The sequence below is a fragment of the Pan troglodytes genome, chromosome 3 (assembly GCF_028858775.2).
Source record: "Pan troglodytes isolate AG18354 chromosome 3, NHGRI_mPanTro3-v2.0_pri, whole genome shotgun sequence".
NCBI classification, from domain to species: Eukaryota; Metazoa; Chordata; class Mammalia; order Primates; family Hominidae; genus Pan; species Pan troglodytes.
The window spans coordinates 26,154,141-26,178,434 of NC_072401.2; positions in this window are offsets into that span (position 1 = coordinate 26,154,141).

A 24,294-nucleotide genomic window follows, 5' to 3' on the forward strand; every position below is an offset into this window, starting at 1 on the left:
AGCATGACTCCCAGGAAGCATGTCAACTCGGAAGCTGGATTTTGCTCAGAAGTCTCCTCTGCTCAGGGGAAACACATCATCTCCTTGTATCTTATCTCAGTAATCAGGGGCATGCTTCTAGGAATCCAAAGAAACATCCCAAGTGATAGTGTGTACTCAGGACAGGAAGTTCCTGTGGTTTGGGGCTGCTGAGGTCAGAGCCTGGAAAGGGAAAGTGTACTAGAGGTTAAAGAACATTTGCTTCCCAGGTCTGCAGAGCAGGTCATTTTCTTATCATTCCCTGTCCTTCCCTCTCTATCTCCCGCCCTCCTACCCTCTCCTGCCCCACCCTCCAACACATCTCTGGGGCCTTTCTGGCCTCCTGTCAGTTTGATCCTCCACTGCTTTTCTCTTAGCATGAAGGCAAGACTCATTATCAGTGCTCTCTCCTGTGAAATAGAGAAGAAGAATAATCATATTTTCTACAGAAGGGTGTTGGAAGAATTAAATAGAAATGCTTGTGTGTCTGGGAGCGGTGTTCACACCTGTAATCTCAGCACTTTGGGAGTCTGAGGTGGGAGGAATGCTTGAGCTCAGGAGTTCGAGACTAGCCTGGGTAACATAGGAGACACCATCTCTACAAAAAATTAAAAAAAAAAAATCAATCAGGTGTGTGGCTCATAGCTGCAGTCCCAGCTACTGGGGAGGCTCAGGTGGGAAGATCACTTGAGCCCATGAGGTCTAAGGCTACAGTGAGCTGTGATCGCACCACTGCACTCCAGCCTGGGTGACAGAGCAAAACCCTGCCTTAAAAATAAATAAATAAATAAAATAGATAAATAAATAAAGGCCGGGCACAGTGGCCCACGCCTGTAATCCCAGCACTTTAGGAGGCCAAGGCGGGCAGATCACCTGAGGTCAGAAGTTCAAGACCAGCCTGGCAACATGGCAAAACCCTGTCTCCACTAAAAATACAAAAATTAGCTGGTCGTGGTGCCGCGTTCCTGTAGTTTCAGCTACTCAGGGAGGCTGAGGCAGGAGAATCGCTTGAACCTGGGAGGCAGAGGTTGCAGTGAGCTGAGATCGTGCCATGCACTCCAGCCTGAGCAACAGAGCAAGACTCCATCTCAAAAAAAAAAAAAAAAATTTCTTGTGAAAGTGCTTTGTAAATTGTGCACAGACAAGCCACTGGTCCCTCCCCCTTGCAGTCATTCATTCTTTCTACAGAATCCTAGTAAGTGTGACTGTGTGCCAGCAAGTACTCTAAGCACTAGGAATCCCACAAGGCATGAGATATACTGACAATTAAGCACATTCTGGTGAGGAAGACAGAGAAGTAGACAGTTCCCAGGGCGTAAGTTTTGCTAGGAGACTGGGCAGAAGAAGCCACCCCAACTGCAGATCCTATTTATACCCGCCACTTAATGGTTCTGTATGTTTAGGAAAGTTATTTCACCTTTCTGACCCTTGGGTTTCTATCTCAACAATGTGAACAAGATCTCTATTTCACAAGGTTATTGTAAGGATTAAATGAGATTTCCCTAAATCTCAGGTATTAGCATTCTCCCTTAGAATGCTTGCTGTATCTCCCTGCAGCCTCTACAATTGATTAACATTGCCACCTACTTTTGCTTCATCTTGGGTAATAATATTTGTGAATCATGGAGTTAGTGTTCAAGTCCTCTTGTTTTCCTAATAAACAGTAAAGCAAATGCTTAGCTGTTAGCATTTTAACAGTTCAATAGGGTCCCACCTAGAAATAGCTCATGTGCCCCAAGGTTATAAGTACTAAGATCCATAATTAAAGCATGATCATATTGTATTGCTTGGTGTTGGTAAGGCTTAAATATACACAATTTTATTGATTCTAAGAAGTAAGAATGGAGTAGATGACAGGACCCAAAGCATAGAAGGAGGATGAGGGGAGGGAAGAAAGAAAGCCTTCCATCGGGGGTTGGGAGGTGGCTTCAGAGCTTAGCCCTGGAGCCTGCAGATCACCTGGCAGGTAGAAAGGGGTTGAGGACTGAAATGGGGGAAAAGGAAGTGCTTTCTAAGAAAAGAACAAAGATCAACTGGGCTCGGTGGGAGCTTAGCCCTGGAGCCTGCAGATCACTTGGCAGGTAGAAAGGGGTTGAGGACTGAAATGGGGGAAAAGGAAGTGCTTTCTAAGAAAAGAACAAAGATCAACTGGGCTCGGTGGCTCACGCCTGTAATCCCAGCACTTTGGGTGAAGGATGAGCCTGGGGCTATAAATAAGCTGAGGTCAGATAAAGAAAGGCTTGCATGCTCTCTGGGGAGTTTGGACTTGATCCTGATGGATATGGTGAAATTCAGCAGGTGTTTGAGGCCTGAATGTCACGTGTTCCAGTTATAGCCTAAGAAGATCTCAGGAAAATTATTTAGAGTGGGTCAGCACAAGAGGTACACAAGAATGCATGTACCAAGGTTTCGAGCCTGATGCATTTGTAAAAATACCTCTTGTGCTTCTGATTCTCACTTCTTTGTGTTTTCGCCCCTTGTTCTTTAATAGAGTCTTCCAAATAAATCAGTCCGTATGGAGGTATACATTTATTTCAGTAGAAATAAGCACTATGTTTCTGATATAAGCCTCTTATCAGAAAGATAGAAGCTTTCTGATAAGCCAGAGCTCTTTGAGAAATCGGAGGCTGATGAAAGTCAGAAACCTGAGATCTGTCTTCAGTTCCTTCCACTGCCCACCCTCCTGGGAAAGACCAGGGTCGACAGGCCTATCAACTACCCCTCTCTTTTTTTAAATTTTTTTCTATTTTGAGGTGGAGTCTTACTCTGTCACCCAGGCTGGAGTGCAGTGGCATGATCTTGGCTCACTGCAATCTCCGCCTCCCAGGTTCAAGCGATTCTCCTGCCTCAGCCTCCCAAGTAGCTGAGATTAGAGGCGCACACTACCACGCCTGGCTAATTTTTGTGTTTTTATTAGAGATGGGGTTTCACCATGTTGGCCAGGCTGATCTCAAACTTCTGACCTCAAGTGATCCTCCTGCATTGGCTTCCCAAAGTGCTGGGATTACAGATGTGAGCCACCGAACCTGGCCTCAACTGCCCCTTTCATTACCGATCAGTTCTAGTCCTTCCTCACTGCTCACTACCCCTGCAGTTCCTACCCTCATTGTCTCTTATCTCAATGCTTTTTAATGATCTATGAACCAGTCTCAGTGCTGGTGTTATCTCAGTTCCTCGACTTAATAGCTAAGAATTCTGAGTAGCTAAAGGATCCTAAGCAAATCCTTTAATCTTACTGTCTCAGCTTCCTCTTCTGTCAAATAGAGATAATAAATGAATATATCTGCCTCATGGGTTGTTGTGGGGATTGCCAAGACCAGCTCGGCTGGGGAGACCCAACCCAGCGGCGCTAGAGGAATTAAAGACACACACAGAGAAATATAGACGTGTGAAGTGGGAAATCAGGGGTCTCACAGCCTTCCAAGCTGAGAGCCCAGAACAGAGATTTACCCACGTATTTATTAGCAAACCAGTCATTAGCATTGTTTCTACAGATGTTAAATTAACTAAAAGTATCCCTTATGGGAAACGAAGGGATGGGCTGAATTAAAGGGATAGGTTGGGCTGGTTAACTGCAGCAGGAACATGCTATTAAGGCATAAATCGCTCACGCTATTGTTTGTGGCTTAAGAATGCCTTTAAGTGGTTTTCTGCCCTGGGAGGGCCAGGTGTTCCTTGCCCTCATTCCTGTAAACCCACAACCTTCCAGCTTGGGTGTTAGGGCCATGATGAACATGTTACAGTGCTGCAGAGATTTTGTTTATGGCCAGTCTTGGGGCCAGTTTATGGCCAGATTTTGGGGAGCTCACTCCCAACAGAGATTATGTGAACTACTGAGTTGAAACACTTACTATACTACATGGCACACAGTAGAAGTTCAGTAAAGGCTTGGTATTAATATTATCACTCCACTCCCACCTCCCATTCTGTTCATTAGAGCTGCCTAAAAAAATAAAATAAAATAACTGCCAGGCATGGTGGCTCATACCTGTAATCCCAGTGCTCTGAGAGCCCAAGGCAGGCTTACCTGAGGCCAGGAGTTTGAGGTCAGCCTGGGTAACACAGCAAGAACCTGTCTCTACAAGAAATAATTAAAAAAAAAAAAAAAAAAAAAAAAAGCTGGGTGTGGTAGCATGAGCCTGTAGTCTCAGCTACTTGGGAGGCTGAGGCAGGAGGATTACTGAGCCCAGGAGTTCAAGGCTGCAGTTAGCTATAATTGTGCCACTGCACTACAACCTGGGTGACAGAGCAAGACACTGTGTCTAAAAAAAAAAAAAAAAAAAAAATAGAACCAGTAAGCCAGTAGTATTATTAATTGGGTGTGTGGTGGCTCACACCATAATCCCAACTCTTTGGGAAGTCAAGGCCGGAGGGTCACTTGAACCCAAAAGTTTGACATCAGTCTGGGCAACATGATGAGACCCTACATCTACCAAAAGAAAACAAAATTTAGGGCTTAAAACAACAATGATCATTGAATATTATTATCTCTCAGGGCTCTGAATGTTGACTGGGCTTAGCTTGGTTGCTCTATCAGGGTCTCAAGAAGTTTCCAGTCAGACGGTGGCTGGGATTGGAGTCAGTGAGTAGGCGAGTCAGTCTTGCTTGCTCACATGTCTTGTAGCTGATGTTGGCTGCTGACGGCCTAGAACCTTCGCTGAGGCTGTTATTCAGAAGTGAATGTGGCCTCTCCTTCTGGCCTGGACTTCTTCACTGCATGGTGCCTGGGTTTCAACAGACAGTGTCCCAAGAAAGAGAGTCAGATGGAAGTTGTATCACCTTTTGTGACCTAGCCTCAGAAGTCACGCAATGCCACCTCTATTACTTTTGAAGACTGAGTTCTGATTTTTTACCTTGCCCAAATTCCTACCTAAAGGGGTCTAGGGAGTCATGCCTTATAAACCATAAATTCTCATCAGAGGGGTTATTTGACCCTATATATCGTGACTTCGTTTTCAGTCTGACTCTGGCATAACATTATGAGACAAGGAAAAATATTTAACCCCAAAATATATTTCCTTGCCATACCTTGAAATTGCCCTGCAAAGTCTCTTGGGGGAAATATCCACACTCTATAGAGAATCCCCTTTCCCCTTTGTTTTTCTTCCTTTCTTTCCAGATCCAGGAGATAATCAACTAAGAGCCAGGCACCCTTTTAGTTTCCATAAGAAATATTTTATGGCTGGGAGCGGTGGCTCACTCCTGTAAGCAGACTTCAGGGAGAAAGCAGGTTGTAAAATGTTTCTTTTGCTGGGCACAGTGGCTCATGCCTGTAATCCCAGCACTTTGGGAGGCTGAGGCGGATGGATCACGAAATCAGGAGTTTGAGACCAGCCTGGCCAACATGGTGAAACCCAGTCTCTACTAAAAATACAAAAATTAGCCAGGTGTGGTGGCATGTGCCTGTAATCTCAGCTACTCAGGAGGCTGAGGCAGGAGAATCACTTGAACCCAGGAGGTGGAGGTTGCAGTGAGCCGATCTTGCGCCACTGCACTCCAGCACCCGAGTAGCTGGGACTACAGGCGCGTGCCACCATGTTCAGTTAATTTTTGTATTTTTAGTAGAGTTGAGGTTTCACCAAGTTAGCCAGGATGGTTTCGATCTCTTGACCTCGTGATCCACCCGCCTCAGCCTCCCAAAGTGCTGGGATTACAGGCATGAGCCACCGCGCCCGGGGAAAAGAAACATTTTACAACCTGCTTTCTCTCTGAAGATTGATATCTGAGAGATTCCTCTACACAGTAAAACTTGGTCTCCACAATCCTTTATCTTAACGTGAACATTCCTTTCCATTGATCCCAGGTCTTCAGATAAACTCAACCAATTGTCAACCAGAAAATGTTTAAATTTACCTATAGCCTGGAAGCCCCTGCTTTGAGTTGTCCCACCTTTCTGAACCAAACCAATGTATTTCTTAAATGTATTTGACTGATGTCTCATGCCTCCCTAAAATATACAAAACCAAGCTGTGCCCCAACCACCTTGGGCACATGTTCTCAGGACCTCCTGAGGGCTGTGTCATGGGCCATGGTCGCTCATATTTGGCTCAGAATAAATCTCTTCAAATATTTTACAGAGTTTGATTCTTTTTGTAGACACTTTCTTTCTTTCTCTCTCTTTTTTTTTAATTGAGATGGAGTCTCACTCTGTTGCCCAGGCTGGAGTGTAATGGCATGATCTCAGCTCACTGCAACCTCTGCCTCCCGGGTTCAAGCAATTCTGCTGCCTCAGCCTCCTGAGTAGCTGGGACTACAGGTGCACACCACCACACCCAACTAATTTTTTTGTAGTTTTAGTAGAGGTGGAGTTTCACCATGTTGGTCAGGTGGTGTCGAACTCCTTACCTCAAATAATCGGCCCACCTCAGCCTCCTAAAGTGCTGGGATTACAGGCGTGAGCCACCATGCCCCACCTTCATTGACACTCTCTATTCACTGGTGGGTAAATCACTAAAGCCAGCCCTTATTCAAGGGGAGTGGAAGTAGACTCTAGTGCTTTATGCAAGACTGTCGACAAATTTGCAAATATGTTTTAAAACCACCCAAGTTCACCCTCTGGTCACAATTTATTTACATTCCTCCCACATGCAAAATACACTCGTGTCCTTTCAAGACCTCCGTAAGACTCTTGTACTACAACATCAGGCCAAGGGACATAGTTCAGGATCTTGTTAACTAAACCAGGACCAGGTGTGGATGCAGCTCCTTGGGTGTGATATCTTGGGTATAGCTCCTGGCATATCATTCCTCTCAATCTGAAGTTCTGTGAGCTAAATAAACAAGTTGTCTGCCCTTCACACACCCAATATACAATGACAACACAGGCATACATTTTTATTTTTTTGAGACAGAGTGTCACTCTGTCACCCAGGCTGGAATGCAATGGTGTGGTCTTGGTTCCCTGCAGCCTCTGCCTCCCGGCTTCAAGCAATTCTCCCGCCTCAGCCTCCCTAGTAGCTGGGACTACAGGCACATGCCACCACACCTGGCTAATTTTTGTATTTTTAGTAGAGACGGGGTTTCACTATGTTGACCCAGGCTGGTCTCGAACTCCTGACCTCGTGATCCGCCTGCCTCGGCCTCCGAAAGTGCCAGGATTACAGGCGTGAGCCACCATGCCCGGCCAACACAGGCATAAATTAATAGACCCTCCCATTCGAAATGGGGGAAAACAGGAAGCACACACAGTCACTGATCCATAGTAACTCTGAAATTCAGCTGGTTACATGCTGCTGGTTTGTTGATCAGGGTGCAGTTCCCCTGCTGGGGAGTTATTCTCCATAGGTCTTCGCTCCACTTTCTGAGCTCATGCTTCTGTCCTCTAAATTAGTTTTCCTTTTCTTTTTCTTTTTTCTTTTTGAGACCGAGTCTCACTCTGTTGCCCAGGGTGTAGTGCAGCGGTGTGATCTCGGCTCACTGCAATCTCTGCCTCCCGGTTCACACGATTCTTGTGCCTCAGCCTCCTGAGTAGCTGGGACTACAGGGTATGCCCAGCTAATTTTTGTATTCTCAGTAGAGACAGGGTTTCACCATGTTGGCCAGGCTGGTCTCAAACTCCTGACCCCAGGTGATCCGCCCGCCTTGGCCTCTCAAAGTGCTGGGATTACAGGCATGAGCCACCTTGCCTGGCCTAGATTTCCTTTTCTATAAAACATAGCTTTGGGTTGAGAGCAGTGGCTCACACCTGTAATCCCAACACTTTGTTTGGCTGAAGTGGGAGGATCACATAAGGCCAAGAGTTTGAGGCTGCAGTGAGCTATGATAGTGTCATTGCACTCCATTCTGGGCTATAGCACAAGATCATATCTCTAAAAATAATAATAAATAAAACATAGCTCATTTTTGCAACTAAGTATGCTTCCTCCCTGAAGATATTTGAGAGACCATAGTTTTCTGGGTTTTTTTGTTTTTTTTTGTTTGTTTTTTGTTTTTTTTGAGACAGAGTCTCACTCTGTCACCCAGACTGGAGTGCAGTGGTGTGAGCTTGGCTCACTGCAACCTCCACCTCCCCCGTTTCATCAATTCTCATGCCTCAGCCTCCTGAGTAGCTGGGATTATAGGTGTGCACCGTGATGCCCAGCTAATTTTTTGTATTTTAGTAGAGATGAGGTTTCACCATGTTGCCCAGGCTGGTCTTGAACTCCTGAGCTCCGTCAATCCACCCGCCTCAGTCTCCCAAAGTGTTGGGATTATAGGCATGAGCCACTATGCCTGGCTTTCTCTTTTCATTCCCAAAGTGGGAGGATTGCTTGAGCCCAAAAGTTTGAGATCAGCCTAGGAAATATAGTGAGACCTTGTCTCTAAAAAAAAAAAAAAAAGTATAAATAAATAAAACAATACAAAAACAAATTTCTTCTTTTTATAAGGACACCAGTCATATTGAATTAGGCCCAGCCTAATTACCTCATTTCAACTTGATTGCTTTTATGAGGACATTATGTCCAAATAATATTACATTCTGAGATACTAGGGGTCTGAAGTTCAACATATCTTTTTTTTTTTTTGGTTGGTGGGGTGAGTGGGGAGGTGGATAAAATTCAACCCATGACAGCTACGCTCAGTTAGGTGGTTCTCACTCAGCATCTCTCAAGCAATTACTATCAGATGCTGGCTTCAGCCAGCATCATCTCAAAGGCTTGCTTACTCACATGGCTCGTGGTTGATTTTGGCTGTTGGCTGGGATCTCAGCTGGGCTTTCAACCAGAATTCTTACATGTGATCTCTCCACATGGTATGGGCTTTTTCAGAGCAAGGCAGCCGGTGGCAAACAATCAGACTCTGCCCCTTTAGCGGGGAAGTGTCAATAAATTTGCAGACAGATTTTAAAATCACCACATCCTCCATCTCCTAATCCTTTCACAGTGCTGCTGACAGCAAGAGCGTGGTTTTTCTGAAATGCAAATCTGACTATGCTATTTTCTTTCTTATAACTCTTTAATAGTGCCTGATTTCTTTTTCTTTTCCTTTTTTTTTTTTTTTTTGAGACGGAGTCTCACTCTGTTGCCCAGGCTGAGTGCACTGGCGCAGTCTCAGCTCACTGCAATCTTCGCCTCCTGGATTCAAGCGATTCTCTTGCCTCAGCCTCCTGAGTAGCTGGGATTACAGGTGTGCACCACCATGTCCAGCTAATTTTTGTAGTTTTAGTAGAGATGGGGTTTCACCATGTTAGCCAGGCTGGTCTCCATCCATTCGGCCTCCCAAAGTGCTGGGATTACAGGCGTGAGCCACTGCGCCAGGCCTTGTTTCTAATGAGATAGAGGCCAACCCCCTCAGCATGAGCTTCAAGGTCTTCATTTCTGCTGTCCTCTCTACCAAGAACCACACTGATACCTGGGAGCCTGTCAATATGAGGCCTCCTTTCAGGGCATTGGAAGCCATGGAGTATGATTGCTGTTCAAGAAAGGTAAATTTGCAGATAAATACAAAATAAAATTGAAGCAGAGATATGCAGTCACCCAAAAGAGACAGATTGGCTTTCAGGCCCAAATACTTTGCTGTAAAACCAACTGAAAGGGTTGCCATGTCCAAATTGAGATTGTGCTTATCAAAAGTGGAGCTGGGCAGCCACAGAGGCTGTCAGCATCCACTCCAGCTTTGTCAGGAGACAGGGAGCCCTGGCCCGAGGGCCTGGCCTGATGATTCTGAAATTTCTACTGTGGAAATAAACTATTTGAATACCCTAACTCATTGGGACTAACTTCCTTGTTCCAAATATGCATCTAGCCACTCTTTGATTATGATCTGGCTTCCCATGTAGCTTATTATGGGAGAGAATTAGACTGCTATGATGGTCCACATTCTTCTATAAATGAGTAAACTAGCCTTCTGGGGTTAGTCATCAGCTTCCGAGATTGCATTAATGGGAGTCTGTCATGCTCTGCATGCTCAGCTGATTTCTGAGCTCATGTGGCTAAGGATAAAAAAGGGTGAATGTAGGGTGGGGCAAAAGAGGCACCTTGGCCACAAAATTTAAGAAGGCACTCACTCTCAGGGTCTTGCAAGTGTGTTTTACTCTGTTTTCTGTTGCTGTAACAGAATACCTGAAACTGGATAATTCATAAAGGAAAGAGATTTTTTTTAGCTCATGGTTTTGGAGGCTGGGAAGTCCAAGATTAGGCACCCACATCTGGTGAGGGCCTCAGCTGCTTCATAGCACAGTAGAAAGCAGAAAGCAGAAGGGGAGAGAGGGCATATGCAAGGGAAAACAGGGCTGAACTCCCCATAACTAAACCCATTTCCTTGAGAAGGCATTAATCCCTCTTAACGACCTAATTACCTCATAAAAGCCCCACCTTCCGGCACTGCCACAGTGGCAATCAAATTTCTACATGAGTTTCAGAGGTGACAAACCATATTTAAACCATAGCAAATTGCTTTCTTAAACTTTGTGCCCTAGGTGCCTCTCTTGCCTCACCCTAGTCTCAGCCTGATATATTCAGAAAAGCAGGTGCCATTTTAGGGAATCACCTTTATCTGATCAGAACCTAAGTTCCTCGTTCCAAAGGTGACGTTATAATCTGCTTGCTTTTCCTCTAGGCGAGTGTTCCTTTCTTTTTTCTTTTATTTGAGGCAGAGTCTCGGTCTGTTGCCCAGGCTGGAGTGCACTGGCGCAGTCTCAGCTCACTGCCATCTTCGCCTCCTGGATTCAAGGGATTCTCCTGCCTCAGCTTCCTGAGTAGCTGGGATTACAGGCATGCACCACCACGTCCAGCTAATTTTTATAGTTTTAGTAGAGATGGGGTTTCACCATGTTGGCCAGGGTGGTCTTGAACTCCTGACCTCAAGTCAGGTGTGAGCCATCATGCTGGCCGGGCGGTCCTTTCAATAGAGAAACAGACTTTCCAGCTGTGAGTAAAATGCAAGCAAGCTCTAAGACAGCCTCCCAGCGACATGAGACCCAAGGAGATAGGAGGAAGAGGGGAAAGCATAGGGGAGGTTTAGGGTAACAGTAACACTACTTTAGAGGGAGTAGGGTTTATGCTGATTGGGGAAGAGATTAGTATCAAAGTCCTAGACATCCTAGGACATTGTCCCTGTGGACACTGTTCAAGGATACTAATTTGCTCTCAATCCCATAGACACAGGCTGACTAACAGACTGGTACCTTTCAGTACCAAAATATGTATCATATTTTCTCCCACCTCCAGCTCAACCTTCTATTAATAGCAAGCAAGTAATCGCTCCCTCTCATCCCTTGGTTAGCCCTGGCCCTAAGAAACTAAAACATATGCTGATTAGCTAAGGTCATTTTTTCTGTCCCCTGCCAGCTTTATATTGCTGATTACACAGGTAACTCCAGATCCCACTGGGCAAGATATTGGGATTTGGGGGGTTAGCAGAGAGCAGGGACAAGGCATCATCCTATCAGGGGCAAAACAGCCACCTCTATCTTGAACCCCTCACACCCAGCATAAATAGCATCCTCTTATGCAGTGCTGGAGATATCACAAGCTTGAGTTAGGAGTGGGATGAAAGTAAAGGACAGAGACAGGTCTCAGATTTCCCACGCATCTGTGCTGGCCAATATTTTAGAACTCCTTTCAAATCAGTAGGTTAATGTAGCAAGGGCGAGACCACATCAGGTTGGTCCCAATCTGGTACTTGGGATTAATGTATCATGAAAGGAATAAGGCATGTGGCTGTGGCCAATTAGAAAGCCAGTGATGTTGGGAGTACTAGTTGGCAGAGTTCGCACGCCCAGCGAGCGGGGCTTTCCCTTTGTCCTGCAGGTTTTCCTTCTGTCTTCACCTCTCACCCTTGGCCCCCTCCAATAGGCTTGGCCTAGAAAGTTACTTTGTGCAGAGAAAGCAATGCAGTAGAGTGAGGAACTCCAGTTTTGGTAAAAGCCAGACCTGGCTTTGAACTCTCAATCTGCCACTGACCATCTGTGAGGTATTGGTCAAGTTAGTTAACCTCTTTGAGCCTCAGTTTCCCCTGCTGCAAAATGAGGACCATATACCTACCCATAAGTGTCACAGTATTTGCAAAGTATTTGACAGGTAGTAGAGTCCAGTGATACTAGTTATATTGAGGTTAGTTCTTTTGCATCTTTTTTTTGAAATGAAAAAATCCTCTGAAAAAAAGATTTCATTTTTTTGATTGATTTTTACAATCTTAATAGGATTGAAGGAGAAAGTGATTGCATTAGAATTTTTTGAGAAAGCTTTCTAGTGGGTTCTTTGGGTAAGAATTAATAACAATGATGATAGATAACATATATGGAGCATTCACCATATGTATGGCCCTCTTCTAAGTACAATGCATGGGCCAGGCACAGTGGTTCACGCCTATAATCCCAGCACTTTAGGAGGCTGAGGCGGGCTAGTTACTGGAGGTCAGGAGTCTGAGACTAGACTGGCCAACATGGTGAAACCCTATTTCTACTAAAAATACAAAAATTAGCCGGGCATGGTGGCGGGTGCCTGTAATCCCAGCTACTCAGGAGGCTGAAGCAGGAGAATCATTTGAACCCAGGAGGCAGAGGCTACAGTGAGCCGAGATTGTGCCACTGCACTCCAACCTGGGCAACAGAGTGACACTCCATCTCAAAAAATAATAATAATGATAATTATAATAATAAACTAAGTACATTGCATGAACTAAGTCATTTATTATTCTACCAGATCTGTGAAGCGGGACTACTGTCATCTCTATTTTACAGATAAAACAAAATACCAATGTCTCCTAGACAGCATGTTTACCTCTTTACTCCTTCTGTATTGTTTGTTTGCTAAAGAATAGCTTTGTCCCTTTCCCAATTAAAAAAAATATATATTGAGGGGATGGCCAGGCGCAGTGGCTCACGCCTGTAATCCCAACAATTTGGGAGGCAGAGGCAGGCGGATCTCTTGAGATCAGGAGTTTGAGACCAGCCTGGTCAACATGGTGAAACTCATCTCTACGAAAAATACAAAAATTAGCCACGTGGGGTGGCACACGCCTGTAATCCCAGCTACTCGAGAGGCGGAAGCAAGAGAATTGCTTGAACCCAGGAGGCGGAGGTTGCAGTGAGCTGAGATCATGCCACTGCACTCCAGCCTGGGCCACAGAAACTTTGTCTAAAATAATAATAGTAATAATAAATACATATATATGAAATTTCGTAACAGAAAATTAAACATTTTAAAGTGAAAAATTCAGGGGCGTTTAGTACATTCACAATGTTGTACAATCACCACCTTTATCTAGGTTTTTTTTTTTATTTTTATTTTTTGAGACAAGGTCTCACTCTATCACCCAGGCCGGAGTGCAGTGATGCAGTCTTGGCTCACTGCTGCTTCAACCTCCTGTGCTCAGGTGATTCTCCCACCTCAGCCTGCCAAGTAGCTGGGACCACAAGTGCATGCCACCATGCCTGGCTAATTTTTTTTTCTTTTTTTTTTTTTTTTTGAGAAAGAGTCTTGCTCTGTCGCCCAGGATGGAGTGCAGTGGCGCGATCTCGGCTCACTGCAACCTCCACCTCCCAGATTCAAGTGATTCTCCTGCCTCAGCCTCCCGAGTAGCTCAGATTACAGGCATGTGCTACCACGCCCAGCTAACTTTTGTATTTTTAGTAGAGATGGGGTTTCACCATGTTGGTCAGGCTGGTCTCAAACTCCTGACCTCGTGATCCACCCACCTTGGCCTCCCAAAGTGCTGAGATTATGAGCATGAGTCACAGCACCCTGCCTATCTAGTTTTAAAACATCTCCATTACTCCAAAGTAAAACCCCTTACCCATTAAGCAGTTTCTCCTCATTACCCATTTCCCCCTCCTCGCCCACTGGCAACCACCAATCCATGTCTGTCTGTATGGATTTATCTAATCTGGATATTGCATGTAAATGAAGTCAAACAATATATGACTTTTTGTTTCTGGCTTTTTTAACTTAGTATGATGTGCTTGTGTTTTTGTTGTTGTTGTCTGAGACAGAGTCTCACTCTGTCTCCCAGGCTGGAGTGCAGTGGTACGATCTCGACTCACTGCAACATCCGCCTCCTGGTTCAAGCGATTCTTCTGCCTCAGCCTCCAGATTTGCTGGGACTACAGGTGCCTGCCATCATGCCCAGCTAACTTACTATAATGTTTTTATCTACATTTGGATAATAATAATAAACTAATTACATTGCATGAACTGTCATTTATTATTCTACCAGATCTGTGAAGCGGGACTACTGTCATCTCTATTTTACAGATAAAACGAAATACCACTGTCTCCTAGACAGCAGGGCCATTTGCATATATTCTTCGGGGAAATATCTATTCAAGTTCTTTGCCTATTTTTTAAATTAGGTTGTTTGTCTTTTTAAGTTCTAAGAGTTCTTTAATATCCACATTTGGATAAAAACATTATATTAAGACAAACAACCCAATAAAAACATTATATTAAGTGAAAAAAGCTTAATGTTCACCTAGTATAATGTGTTTATCCACATTGCAGCCTGTATCAGTACTTTTTTTTGGCTGAATCATACTCCATTGTATGCATATACAACAACTTGCTGAGCCATTCATGGGATGAGGAACATTTGGGCTCTTCACACCTTTCGGTTATTGTGAGTTGTGCTGCTATGAACATCCGTGTTCATGTACTCGTTAGAGTGCCTGTTTTCAATTATTTGGGGTTTAGATCTAAAAGTGGAATTGTGAGATTTAGATCTAAAAGTGGAATTTAGATCTAAAAGTGGGTTGGGCACGGTGACTCATGCCTATAATTCCAGCACTTTGGGAGGCCAAGGCAGGCAGATCACCTGAGGTCAGGGATTTGAGACCAGCCTGGCCAACAAGGTGAAACCCCTGTCTTTACTAAAAAAAAAAATACAAAAATTAGCTGGGCATGGTGGTGGGTGCCTGTAATCCCAGCTACTTGGGAGGCTGAGGCAGGAGAATCACTTGAACTTGGGAGGCAGAGGTTGCAGTGAGCCGAGATTGCACCACTGCACTCCAGCCTGGGTGACAGAGTGAGACTCTGTCTCAAAATAAATAAATTAATTAAAATAAAAAATAAAAATAAATAAATAAAAGTGGAATTTTGGTGTCCTGTGGTAATTCTGTGTATAAATTTTTGAGGAACCACTAAACTGTTTTCCATGGTGGCTGAGCCACTTGACATTCTCACCAGCAATGTATGGGCGTTCCAGTTTCTCCACATCCTCCTCGACACTTGTGATTTTTCTTTTTTTTTTAACATCATCCTGGTGGTGTGAAGTGGTAACTCTTTGTGCTTTCTATTTGCACTTTTCTAATAATGAATGATGTTGAGCTTCTTTTCATGTGCTTCTTGGCCGTTTGCATATATTCTTCGGGAAAATATCTATTCAAGTTCTTTGCCTATTTTTTAAATTGGGGTTTTTGCCTTTTTAAGTTGTAAGAGTTCTTTATATATTCTGGATACTAGACTCTTATCACATATGCAATTTGCAAATATTTTATCCCACTCATAGATTATCTTTTCACTTTCTTGATAATGTCCTTTACTTTTTTTTTTTTTCTTGAGACAGAGTCTTACTCTGTCTCCCAGGCTGGAATGCAGTGGCACAATCTCAGCTCACTGCAACCTCTGCCTCCTGGGTTCAAGTGATTCTCCTGCCTCAGCTTCCCAAGTAGCTGGGATTACAGGCACAGGTCACCATACCTGGCTAGTTTTTGTATTTTTAGTAGAGATGAGGTTTCACCATGTTGCCCAGGGTCGTCTTGAACTACTGGACTCAAGTGATCCAACTGCCTTGGCCTCCCAAATTGCTGGGATTACAGGCATGAGCCACTGTGCCCGGCCATTTTTTTTTAATTAAAAAATTTTTATTTCTTTTTTGAGGCAAGGTCTCACTCCATCTCTCAGGCTGGAGTGCAGTGACATGATCACAGCTCACTGCACCCTCAACTTTCAGGGCTCAGGTGATCGTCCCACTTCAGCCTCCCAGGTAGCTGGGACCACAGGCATGCACCACCATCCCCAGCTAATTTTTGGTATTTTTTAAGAGACAAGACCTTGCCATGTTGCCCAGGCTGGTCTCAAACTCCTGGGCTCAAGCCATCCACCCACTTCGGCCTCCCAAAGTGTGGGGATTACAGACATGAGCCACCACGCCTGGCAGTTTCTATTTTTCATAGTGATGAGGTATGGCTTTGTTGCCCAGACTCTTCTTAAGCTCCTGGGTTCAAGCCATCCTCGTAACTTGGCCTGCCAGAGTGTTGGTGAGGCCGGAGAATAGAGTCTGGAGGCAGGGAACTTGAGACCAATTTGTGCTGACTTCCTAAAGCTGAATCAAGGGAAAACATCAAGTTCTGGGGGCCAGGAATCTAAGCCCAATTCATGAAAATTTCCTAAGGTGAAATCAGAGGGGAAATACTTGGGTCTGGGAGCAGGAACCCTAAGGCCAATTGGCAGGAACTTCCTAAAGCTAAACCAAAAGGAAAAACCCAATCTCCCCAGGCCCAAGTAACAAAGGATCAAAGGCTACTTACTCTCCTACAACTTTCCCCCTTCCCCCAGGATAGAGAGGGAGAGTGCCCTGGAGCGGGAAGGGGACTGAGCAAGCACTACCCCTTCATCTGCATAGGGCATCAATCTGCTCCAGCCTTGGGTTAGCCATGGGCCAATTCACCTCAGCCTTTAATTAGCCACAGGCCAAATCTTTCATCCAGATAAGAGGTAGCTGATAGGAACCTCAAACGGACTGCTTAAACCCCCACAAACTTTGTAGATGGGGTCCTTGTGCTGCCTGCTTCATTCTACTCCTACCCTATGGAGTGCTTTCTTTTCTTTCTTCTTTCTTTTCTTTTTTCTTTTTTTTTTTTTTTGAGATGGAATCTCGCCCTGTCGCCCAGGTTGGAGTGCAATGGTGCAATCTTGGCTCACTGCAACCTCTGCCTCCCGGATTCAAGCGGTTCTCCTGCCTCAGCTTCCCAAGTAGCTGGGATTACAGGCGTGCCCCACCACACCTGGCTAATTTTTTGTATCTTTAGTAGAGATGGGGTTTCACCATGTTGGCCAGGCTGGTCTCAAACTCCTGACCTCATGATCCACACACCTCGGCCTCCCAAAGTGCTGGGATTACAGGCCTGAACCACCACTCCTGGCCAGAGTGCTTTCTTGCTTTAATAAATCAGTGCTTTTGCTGGGTGCAGTGGCTCACACCTGTAATCCCAGCACTTTGGGAGGCTGTGGCAGATGGATCACTTGAGGTCAGGAGTTCAAGACCAGTCTGGCCAACATGGTGAAACTCCGTCTCTACTAAAAATATAAAAATTAGCTGGGCTTAGTGGCGCATGCCTGTAGTCCCAGGTACTCAGGAGGCTGAGGCAGGAGAATCGCTTGAACCTGGGAGGCAGAGGTTGCAGTGAGCTGAGATCATGCCACTGCACTACAGCCTGAGTGACAGAATGAGACTCTGTCTCAAAAATCAATCAATCAGTCCCTGCTTTCGCTGTTTCATTCTTTTGTTACTTTGTGCACTTTGTTCAATTATTTGTTCAACCTGGACATCTCACAATGAATGGCTGCCTTCCAGTAATACTGGGATTACAGGTGTGAACCACCATGTTCAGCCGATAATATCGTTTGATACGCAAAAGTTTTTAACTTTCATGAAGTCCAGTTAATCAATTTTGTCATTTGTTGCTCATGCTTTGGTGTCATATCTAAAAATCCTTTGCCAGCCGGGTTCATGGTGGCACACACTTATGGTCCCAGCTAACCAGGAGGCTGAGGCAGGAGGATGGTTTAAGCCCAGCTGCAGTGAGCCATGATCACACACGGTACTCCAGCCTGGGCAACAGAGAGAGACACTGTCTCCAAAAACAAAACAAAATGAAACCATTGCCAAATCCAAGATCATGAAGATTTACTCCACTTTTCTGCTAAGAGTACTATGGCTGTTATATTTAGGTTGTTGATCCATTCTGAGATTTTTTTTTTTTTAGACAGTCTTGCTCTGTCACCCAGGCTGGAGTGCAGTGGCATGATCTTGGCTTACTGCAACCTCCGCCTCCCGGGTTCAAGAGATTCTCTTGCCTCAGCCTCCCGAGTAGAGTAGCTGGAACTACAGGTGCACGCCACCACGCCCGGCTAATTTTTGTATTTTTAGTAGAGACGGGGTTTCACCATGTTGGCCAGACTGGTCTCAAACTCCTGACCTCAAGTCATCCGCCCACCTCGGCCTCCCAAAGTGCTGGGATTATAGGCATGAGCCACCGCACCCAGCCCTGAGATAATTTTTGTATGTGATATGAGGAAGGGGTTGAACGTAATACTTTTGCATGTGGGAATTCAGTTGTGCCAGAACCAATTGTGGAAGAACCTATTCTTTCCCTACTGGTGGAGAAAGATCCTTACATGATTTTGATCTCTGTGGAACATGCATGGAGGCAGGTAAAGAAAAGTCAGCCACTCCAAACCCTGGTCTGGAAACAAGCAGGGAAGCCAGGACAAGTTGATCAGCACTTCAAACAAAGGACAGGGAGGAGGAAAATTTCCAGAGTCGCAGCCCTGCGTGTAAGTGGAGGAGCTGTTCTCTGTTTATGATTTTATCAAACGTAAGTTGAGTGGCACTTTCAAAATAATTTAATTTATAAAATGCAGTCAATAGAATGAATGTTGCAAACCATGTGGTAACATTTAAATCCCATAGTTTGAGCTCAGTACATTCAACATACCCACACACAAGGCTAATCTTTGTACAGGGGAGCTGAAAGATTTCTATCATTAAGGTAATTTACTTCCTCTGTTTGCTTTTTTTTTTTTTTTTTTTTTTTTTTAGACAGTATCACTCTGTCACCTTGTCTGGACTGCAGTGGCATGATCTCAGCTCACTGCAACCTCCACCTCCTGAGTTTGAGTGATTCTTGTGCCTCAGCCTCCCAAGTAGCTGGGAGCATGTCATCATGCCTGGCTAATTTTTGCATTTTTAGTAGAGGCAGGGTTTTGCCATGTTGGCCAGGCTGGTCTCCAACTTCTGACCTCAAGTGATATGCCCGCCTCGGCCTCCCAAAGTGATGGGATTACAGGCATGAGCCACTGAACCAGGAAACTTAGTAGGGTTTTTATAGAGATAAATTAGTTAAAATATGTGAAGTCCTTTGAGTAGTCCTTGGCTATGTAAGTGGTAGCTATTTGCCATCAAGATGATGATCATGATGATGAATGATGATGATGATGATTATTTTATCATCTTCATCATTATGTTCTCCTGACTCTTTAAGGAAGGGGAGAAAAGAACAGTTTACAATATCCGCAAAACAGCAATATATCAAATAATAGTTTTTTTGTTTTTTGTTTTTTGTTTTTTTTTTGAGACGGAGTCTCACTCTGTCTTCTAGGCTGGAGTGCAGTGGCTTGATATTGGCTTACTGCAACTTCCGCCTCCCGGGTTCAAGCAATTCTCCTGCCTCAGCCTCCCGAGTAGCTGGAACTACAAGCGCCCACCACCACACCCAGCTAATCTTTTGTATTTTAGTAGAGACGGGGTCTCTCCATGTTGTGCAGGCTGGTCTTGGACTCCTGAGCTCAGGCAATCTGCCTGCCTCGGCCTTCCGAAGTGCTAGGATTACAGGCATGACACACTGTGCCCAGCCAAAGAATAGATTTAACAAAATATTTGTTAAACCTTTAGGATAGAAATTATAAAACTTCATTAAAAGCCTTAAAAAAAGATGATGATGCAATTTATCTATTTATTTTTCCCACACCTGAACCACCAGTGATGATGCAATTTAAATGATTTGTCTGATAAGGCAAGTCACTCCTCTTTGTCTTTCTCCAAAGTTGTCTTAAGTACTTTTTGTCCCTTTGCTCTTCCAAAAAAATTTTAAAATTAGGTGAATTTACAGATGAATTTTGGGGGGACTTGAAATCTTTATGAGATTGAGTTCATGCTCATGGATGAGAAGACTCGGTGTCATAAAGTGAGGGGGCCTGCAGTAGCTGAAGCCCCATGGGACCACCAGCCTTTTTCATATACTCCAAAGTACCTTGCAAAAATGATCATTTTCTATGTGAAAATGATGTACAAAGGTTACTAAGCACTGGAATAGACCAGAGGGCTAGAACAGGGAACTCAGAAATAGAGCCTCATATACATTGCAAATTTCATCATCTCCAAAACTGCCATTACCAGTCTGCTGGGATGAAAAGGATTATTCAATAAATGGTACAGCTACTTATGTATATGGACAATAAAATAAAATTGCTTTCTTTTTTTCTTTCTTTCTTTCCTTCTTTTTCTTTTCTTTTTTTTTTTTTTTTTTTTGAGACAGAGTCTTGCTCTCTCACCCAGGCTGGAGTGCAGTGGTGCAATTTTGGCTCACTGCAACCTCCATCTTCTGGGTTCAAGGAATTCTCTGCCTCAGCCTCCTGAGTAGCTGGGATTACAGGCATGCAACACCATGCCCAGCTAATTTTTGTATTTTTTAGTAGAGATGGGGTTTCTCCATTTTGCCCAGGCTGGTCTTGAACTTCTGGCCTTAAGTGATTTGCCTGCTTCAGCCTCCCAAGGTGCTGAGATTACAGGTGTGAGCCACCACCCCCTGCCAAGAATGCAAAATATTACAAACTTTTTTGAAATGTAGGATAATATTTTGATGACATCAGATCAGGAAAAAACCTAACAAAAGCAGAGAAAGCTCAAATCATAAAACAAAAACAAATAAGTTGAATCATATGCATGGGAACAACCACTACAACTTATGTCACAGACAAAGAGCTAATTTCAACAAGGAAGAACATTTTCAGATCAATAAAGTAGCAATAATTCAATAGAAACAGATAGATCACAGAAAAGTATATATAAGTGGTCTTAAGAATCTAAAAATACTAAATTTTTGCATCCTATGTTCAACTTCATTAATAATAACAGAAATACAAATCAATGGTCAGGCGTGGTGGCTCACACCTGTAATCCCAGCACTTTGGGAGATTGAGGCAGGACCATCACTTGGGTCCAGGAGTTGGAGACCAGCCTGGGCAATAGAGCAAGACACCCTCTCAATTTTTAAAAGTTATATTTTTTAAAAAAGAAATGCAAATAAAAACTACATTGAGATCCCATTTTTCACCTATCGGGTTGGTAAAAATCCAGAAGTCTGACTTATGTTATTGTCCATGGTAGAGGAAATAGACCCTTTTACAATGCTGTGGGGAGCAAATTTTTACAACCCCTATGGTGGAAATTTGGCAATATCTATCAAAATTACAATTGTACCTACTCTTTGGCCATTTCCATATCTAAAAATGTTTTCCCTAGACATCTACACACGCATGTGCCATGATAAAAGAACAAGGTTACTCAGTTCACCATTGTTTGTAACAACAAAATATGGGAAAGAAGCCACTAAATATTAATCTTGTTAAATATAAATTATAGTACATTCATATTATGGAATATTATATAGCTATAAAACAACAAAGAAACTCTCTTAAATATATTGCTGGTGCGGAATAATCTCCAGGTTATATAGTAAAGGAAGAAAAAAAACCCCAAGATGCATAACAGTGTACACTAACATTTGGATTAAAAAAGTGAAAATATTTATTGTATTTTGCTTTTATGTGCATAATTCTGGGAGGATACTAAAGGGAATTGGGTGATCTGAAGAGGCAGAGAATAGACTTTTTACTATATGCTCTTTTGTACCTCTTGAATTTTAAGCTATGTGCTGTATGCATTATCTTTCAAAAGAAAGAGCAATATATTAAAATTGAACACATTTGCTACATTGAAGTTAAAATTTTTGATATAATAAAAGGTATCATAAGAGGTTAAAAGACAGTAGGAAAATATATTTTCAATACATGTAACTGAGAAAAGATTCGTATCCAGAGTTCCAAATCAGTAAGAAAAAAAATCCAATATGAAAATGAACAGAAAATATGATCAAAACACTCACAGAAGAAGAAATGTAAATGGCCAATTAACATAATAAGAAAGGCTTATTATAGTGATCAGGAAACTATATATTAAAATGAGCTATCATTTTACTACAGTTGATTGGAAAATGTTTTAAATTCTGACACATTCAAGTATTGGTGAGGATATAGAATATAGAGAACACTCATAGCTTGCTGGCAGGAATGTAAATTGGTATTACCACATTGGAGAACTACATGGCAATAAAGTAGAAAATATGCATGCCCTTTGACACAGTAATTGCACTTTTGGGTACATAATCTAGAAAACATTTGCTTTAAAAGATACATACAAAATATCCATTGACGTATTCTTTGTATTAACAAAAATCAAGAAGAAAATGAATAAATAATGTTATTACAAAATTGAACATTATATAGCAATATTCCTATTCCAAGATTCCTATATGTATCAATGAGAATAAAGTGTAAACACGTAAGCTGGAGTTGAAAAGCAAATGGTTTAAAGAATATTATTTAAATAAAATTTTAAAACATTCAAATAATTCTATGTAATGTTTGTGCTAATCTACATATGTAGTAAGAGTATGATAACTACAATGGAATTAGAAACACTAAATTCAAAAAAGGCCAGGTGCGGTGGCTCATGCCTGTAACCCCAGAACCTTTGGAGGCCAAGGCAGATGGATCTCTTGAGCCCAGGAGTTTGAGACCAGCCTGGCCAACATGGTGAAACCCTGTCACTATTAAAAATAGAAAAATTAGCCGGGCATGGTAGTGCATGCCTGTAGTCCCAGCTACTTGGGAGGCTGAGGTGAGAGGATCACTTGAACCCAGGAGTCAGAGGTTGCAGTGAGCCGAGATCACACCACTGCTCTCCAGCCTGGATGACAGAGTGAGACCCTGTCTTGAAAAACAAACAAAAACAAAAACAAAACTCATGTAATCCATAAATATATACACCTACTATGTAGCACAAAAATTAAAAATAAAAAAAACCCCACTAAATTCAAGTCATGGTTACCTCTGGGCATAGAGGGAGGATGAACCTTTTCCTGGCTGTGTGACAAGAACTAGGTTTTTTTCTACCACGATAGGAGTAGGGAAGAATGGTTATGGGATATTTTTTGTGGCTATAATATTTTGTTTTATAAAAACCAATGATTGTGCAGGGCACAGTGGCTCACGCCCGTAATCCCTGCACTTTGGAAGGCTGAGGCAAGTGGATTACCTGAGGTCAGGAGTTTGAGACCAGCCTGGCCAACATGATGAAACCCCATCTCTACTAAAAATACAAAAAATTGCCGGGCGTGGTGGCAGATGCCTGTAGTCCCAGCTACTTGGGAGGCTGAGGCAGGAGAATCACTTGAACCTGGGAGGTGGAGGTTGAAGTGAGCCAAGACTGGGCCACTGCACTCCAGCCTGGGCGACAGAGCGAGACTCTGTCTCAAAAAAATAAAATGAACAGAGGAGGAATTTAGCATAGAATGCTAAGAAGCAAAGATGTTTTTGCCAGGGTTTACTTTCAGTTCTACCATTTGTAAGCACTGTGACCCTGGGCAAGTCACGTAATCTCTTTAAGCCTCATTTTCCTCAGCTGCAAGATGGGGATAATTATAGTAGCTAGAAGATTAACTAAGATAAAGGTTAAACAATCTTATGAATGCATGGTCCTTGTACATAGTAAGTGATAAGTCCCTAAGACCAACGGATGACTCTAATCCTTTAAAAATTGAGGAAACCATGTTATCAGGCATGGGGGCATGAGCTGGCAGTTCTTGCATACTTTCTTGATAGGTAAGAAGTTGCAGGCTTCTATTGTTAGATCCACAATCTAATGTTTTGGTTAAACTATAGCTACAGCATGCAAACCCTATAATAATTTTAGGGTTTAAGGATAATAGGAAGATAGGCTCAAGATGTATAAGTATTAATGTATTTTCTCATGTAAAGGAAGGTTTAATACTGTTAATATAATATGCAAGTGTCCCTCGTGTCTTGATTAGCATATACAGGGAGGAAAGGGCTGTAATTAGTATATTAAGTCCTATAAGCATAATAGTGACATTTGATCAGGAGAATGAGGCCATAGTCACAAAGAGTTCTCCTGCTAGATTAATGGTAGGGAGTAAGGCAAGGTTAGTAAGATTTGCTAGAAGAGGCTATTAGTGGGAGCAGTGTTTGAAGCCCTCGGGTAAGTAATATGGTTCATCTACAGACTCGCTCATAGTTTGAATTTGCTAGGCAGAATAGTAAGGATGAAGTGAATGCGCGAGCAATTATAAGGGTGATTGCACCTATAAAGCTTCAAGGGTCTGGATGAGGATAGGCATAATAACAAGTGCTATGTGGCTTACGGAGGAGTAGCCAATACGTGATTTTAGATCAGTTTATCATAGACAAACAGAGCTATTCCTCATAGGGACAAGATGAG